The sequence below is a fragment of the Arachis duranensis genome, chromosome 9 (genome assembly GCF_000817695.3).
Source record: "Arachis duranensis cultivar V14167 chromosome 9, aradu.V14167.gnm2.J7QH, whole genome shotgun sequence".
Lineage (NCBI taxonomy): Eukaryota > Viridiplantae > Streptophyta > Magnoliopsida > Fabales > Fabaceae > Arachis > Arachis duranensis.
This window is the reverse complement of record NC_029780.3, coordinates 48,730,656-48,736,604: the sequence shown is the minus strand read 5'-3', so window position 1 is coordinate 48,736,604 and position 5,949 is coordinate 48,730,656.

Sequence of the window (5,949 nt, the reverse complement as noted above, 5' to 3'; positions counted from 1 at the left end):
AGCTAGTTTTGGGTAGAAAATCATTTACATCCTGATTCAAGCATGCAGTGTGCATTTTACATTATTTCATGAGGATTTTGCATGATTTTAATGACAAAATTGATATTGCATCCCCCATCACTTGGATTAGAACTTTGATGCACCTTATTGCTTGATTTCAGGAACAAAGGAAGCAAAGAATGGGAGTAACTTGCAAGGCTAAGGAGAAAAGTGATTGCCAATAACACTCTCAAAAGCCATCAATGCCACGTTAAGGAGTCACGTTAACTAAGTTAACGTGAACTCTAACGTGGAGAAGAGAAGTTGAGCCAACGTTAGTGACACTTAACATTGTCACTAACGTTGGCAATTGCTCACAAATGGCCACGTTAGGAGCCACGTTAACCTAGTTAACGTGGCCTCTATCGTTAAAGGGGGAAGAGAAGCCAACGTTAGTGACACTCAACATTGTCACTAACGTTGGCCTAAGGTGCAAAGTACCACGTTAACTCCCACGTTAACTTGGTTAACGTAGGAGCTAACGTAAGAGATGAAGAGTTGTCGACAACGTTAGTGACACTCAACATTGTCACTAACGTTGAAGCAACCACACAACCCCCAAGAGCCACGTTAACTTCCCCGTTAACTTGGTTAACGTGGAAGCTAACGATAAGGAATGAAGGATGGGCCAACGTTAGTGACACTTAACATTGTCACTAACGTTGGGATGGCTAAGAGTGGCCACGTTAGAAGCCACGTTAACCTTGTTAACGTGGACTCTAACGTGTGACCTATGGGCACATTGGAACGTTAGTGACAATGTTGAGTGTCACTAACGTTCTCGAAGGTTGGCAAAAGCCACGCTAGATGCCCCGTTAACTTAGTTAACGTGGGCTTTAATGTGAAGCAAGAAGGGTCACACTGGAACGTTAGTGACAATGTTGAGTGTCACTAACGTTCTCGAAGGTTGGCAAAAGCCACGTTAGAAGCCACGTTAACCTAGTTAACGTGGGCTTTAACGTGAAGCAAGAAGGGACACACTGGAACGTTAGTGACAATGTTGAGTGTCACTAACGTTCTCGAAGGTTGGCAAAAGCCACCTTAGAAGCCACATTAACCTAGTTAACGTGGGCTTTAACGTGAGGCTAAGGGGTGCATTGGAACGTTAGTGACAATGTTAAATGTCACTAACATTCTCAAACTTATACTTTCACTAAATGTTAAACACCCCTAACGTCTTGAGCTGAAGTCGCTACCCACTTCACACTTTCTCTCTGCAAGTAAAGCCAAGCCCAAATGAAGAAAGGAACTGCTTCAAACTCAAGATCCAAAGGCCCAAGACTTGAAGAGCCAACTAGAAGCTGAGAAGAGTAGTATATATAGGAGTAGCTTTGAATTGTTTAGAGGACGGACGGAGAGCTAGGAAATAGAACTACTCTTTGTATTTTACTTTCTCTGCACTTCTAGCTTTATCATGTATTCTCCATCTTTGATTTTGATTTCTAGAGCTATGAACAACTAAACCCCTTTCATTGGGTTAGGGAGCTCTGTTGTAATTTGATTGATCAATACTAGTTTTCATTATTCTTCTTCTATCTTTCCTCTTGATTTTACTTCAAAGCTTTCGATCTTCATCCAATTGGATAGTTATCTTGGAAAAGAAGCTATTCAAACTTGGATCTCTTCGGAACCTTGAAAGAGGAATGAAGAGATCAGCTAGAAATGCTTTCTCAAGCTGGACCAAATTGGGTGTGGATAGGTATGTGGCTATAACTCTCTCAACACTTGATTTGGGAAATGCATGTGGTATAATCAGTGACCATACTTCATCTCTTCTCATGAGCAATTGACCAAGGAATTGGCTATTGATCAAGATTTGAGAGATTGAACCACAAGAAATAGTTGTTCAATCACTTAAGATTGCCAAGGAAATCAATGAGTGCATTGATTGAGGAAGAGATGATAATGAAATTGATCCGGAGAATGCAACATCTCCTGAGCCCAATGAACTCCCCATTTCTGATCTTACCCATTCTCTTTAATTTCTGCAATTTACTTTTATGAGCAATTCCCCCATTCCCAATTACAATTCTGCAATTTACTTTCAGTCATTTACTTTCCTGCCGTTTTATTTTCTGCAAGTATCAACTCTATTCATGGATTCGCTCAACTAGAACATTCTTCTAATTAAAGTTGCTTGATCAATCAATCCCTGTGGGATTCGACCTCACTCTATTGTCAGTTTTTACTTGACGATAAATTCGGTACACTTGCCGAATGGAGATTTGTTGAGAGACAAGTTTTTCCCCGATCATCCCCACTAATGAAAAGGAGGCGAAGGGGTTGAAACGGAAGGCACAATACTACACTATCTTAAACAATAGTCTATACAAAAGAGGAATCTCAATACCATTGTTAAAATGTGTGCCGACTTCTAACACAAAGGAAGTTTTAGAAGAAGTACACAGTGGCATCTATGGCAATCATCTCGGAGCACATGAGCTCACCAAAAAAGTACTTCGAGCAGGATTTTATTGGCCAACTCTACAAAAAGAAGTCACAGAATTCGTAAAGACATGTCCACCATGTCAGAAACATGCCAACTTCCACATCGCCCCACCAGAAGAACTCATCAGGGTAATTTCACCTTGGCCATTCGCAAAATGGGGACTCGACCTTCTCGGACCTTTCCCTCAGGGAACGGGACAAGTCAAATTCCTCATAGTAAGGATAGACTATTTCACAAAATGGATTGAGGCAGAACCCCTAGCACATGCCACCTCTCAAAGAAGCCAAAAATTTCTATATAGAAACATTGTCACATGGTTTGGGGTTCCATACTCCATCACCAACAATGGTACTCAATTTACAGATACGGGCTTCAGAAAATTGGTGGCCAATTTGAACACAAAACACCAATTTACGTTCGTAGAACACCCTCAGGCCAATGGACAAGCAGAAGCTGCCAACAAAGTCATATTGGCCGGGCTAAAACGAAGATTACAGGATGCAAAAGGAGCTTGGGCCGAAGAGCTCCCACAAGTCTTATGAGCATATCGAACAATGCCATATTCCACTACAAAGGAATCCCCTTTCAGATTAGCTTATGGGATGAAGGCAATAATCCCAGTAGAGGTCAAAAAAGGGTTGCTCAGAGTGATCTATTATAGAGAAGTGGCCAATTCCCAACTTCAAAAGGAAGAACTCGGATCGGGGAAGAGGCATTAAAATGTCAAATGGCTTCAAGATACAATCAAAAGGTAATACCACGAGGTTTTGCCAAGAACAACCTCATCCTAATCTGAAATGATATCGGAACAACTCGACCTGGAGAAGGAAAGCTTCCAGCAAACTAGAAAGGACCCTTCCGAGTCATAGAAGTACTTGGAAAGGGCTACTGCAGACTGTCCGAATTAGAAGGGCGAGAGCTTCTCAGGTCATGGCATGCCTGCAACCTAAGAAGATACTACAGTTAGAGGTAACAAAGATCTTAGGATAAGGTACACTCTTGTTCCTGAAAAGGTTTTTTAATGAGGTGCTGACGATCGGATTTCCTGTCGGTAAAGAATTTTATAAAAATAGTCGCGTAGTAAGTATAGCTTCTAAACTAACAGAGAATCCTTTCGCACAAATGTTTGGTTGTCACAAGTAACAAACCTAATAAAATTTATAAACCGAAGTATTCAAACCTCGGGTCGTCTTCTCAAGGAATTTGCAGGGAAGTATATTTTACTATTGGTTATGTGATGCATGGGAATTTGTCTCTCAACAAATTTCCTTCGGCAAGTATACCGAGTTGTCGTCAAGTAAAAACTCACAAAAGAGTGAGGTCGAATCCCACAGGGATTGATTGGTCAAGCAATTTTAATTGGAAGAATGCTCTAGTTGAGCTAAGCAGAAAGTGGATATAGAATTGCAGAAAATTAAATGGCGAGAAAGTAAATGACAGAAAATAAAGTGCAGAATCTTAAATGGGAAATGGGGTGATTAGCATGAGAGTAAATAACAGAAAATAAAGAGAATGGGTAAGATCAAAAATGGGGAAATCATTGGGTTCAGGAGGTGTTGTATTCTCCGGATCAAGTTCATTCTCATCTCTTCCTCAATCAATGCATTCATTAATCTCCTTGGCAATCTAAAGAGATTGGATCCCAATTCCTTGGCAATACAATCTCTCTAAACTTGAACAATTGCCTAATTCCTTGATTTAATTTCTCGTAAGAAGAGATGAGGCATGGTCACTGATTATACCACATGTATTTCCAAATCAAAGTGTTGGTAAGGTTAAATGTCACAATACCCATCCAAACCCCAATTCGGTCCAACACGAGAAAGCATTTCTAGCATGATCTCCTCATCCCTTTTCCAGGGCTCAGAGGAGATCCAATTATGGAGAGTTTCTTTCCCAAGATAACAATCCAATTAGAGAAGATCGAAAGCTTTCTAGTAAGATCAAGAGAAAAGAAAGAAGAAGAATAATGAAAACTATGATTGATCCATCAAATTACAACATAGCTCCCTAGCCCAATGAAAAGGGTTTAGTTGTTCATAGCTCTGGAAAATGGAAATGAAGAAGAAGAAAGATACATTCTAACTCTAGAAGTTGCAGAAAAGTAAAATATACAGAGTGTAGTTTCCTCCAATGTGCCGATCCCTTTTCTAGTTTAAAACTACTCCTATATATACTACTCTTCTTGGTCTTCTAGTCAATTCTGCAAGTCTTGGATATGGGCTTTTGATCTTAAGTTGAAGCAGTTGGGAATCTTCAGTGGGCTTAGCTTTAGTTACAGAGAGAAAGTGATGTAAGCATGGACTTTGGCTTGGGGCGTTAGTGGCGTTAACGCTGAGTGATATTATGGGTTCGAGAACATTAGTGGTAATCACTTTTCTCACTAACGTTCCCCCCATATGGCCCACGTTAACTCCAATGTTAGTGGCACTAACGTAGCCACTAACGTTGCCTTACAAACCTTGGCAAGCGTTATTGGGACTCACCTTTCCCAATAACGTTGCATTGTGCCGCTAGCCTCCACGTTAGAGCTCACGTTAACTAAGTTAACATAGCTCTTAACGTGGTTATGTCTCATCTTCGCAATCATTATTGGGACTCACCTTTCCCAATAATGTTGTCTTGTGCCCCTAGTCTTCACGTTAGAGCTCACGTTAACTAAGTTAACGTGGCTCTTAACGTGGTTATTGATGAGCGGATAATTTATACGCTTTTTGGCATTGTTTTTAGATAGTTTTTAGTAAGTTTGAGCTACTTTTAGGGATGTTTTCATTAGTTTTTATGTTAAATTCACATTTCTGGACTTTACTATGAGTTTGTGTGTTTTTCTGTGATTTCAGGTAAATTCTGGCTGAAATTGAGGGACTTGAGCGAAACTCTGAAAAAGGCTGACAAAAGGACTGCTGATGCTGTTGGAATCTGACCTCCCTGCACTCGAAATGGATTTTCTGGAGCTACAGAACTCCAAATGGCGCGCTCTTAACGGCGTTGGAAAGTCGACATCCAGAGCTTTCCAGCAATATATAATAGTCCATACTTTATTCGGAAATTGACGATGTAACTTGGCGTTAAACGCCAAGTACATGCTGCTGTCTGGAGTTAAACGCCAGAAAAACGTCATGATCCGGAGTTGAACGCCCAAAACACGTCATAACTCAGAGTTCAACTCCAAGAAAAGCCTCAGCTCGTGGATAGATCAAGCTCAGCCCAAGCATATACCAAGTGGGCCCCGGAAGTGGATTTATGCATCAATTACTTACTCATGTAAACCCTAGTAGCTAGTTTATTATAAATAGGACTTTTTATCAGTGTATTAGACATCTTGGGACGATTAGTTCTCAGATCATGAGGGCTGGCCATTCGGCCATGCCTGAACCTTTTACTTATGTATTTTCAACAGTGGAGTTTCTACACAACATAGATTAAGGGTGTGGAGCTCTGCTGTACCTCAAGTATTAATG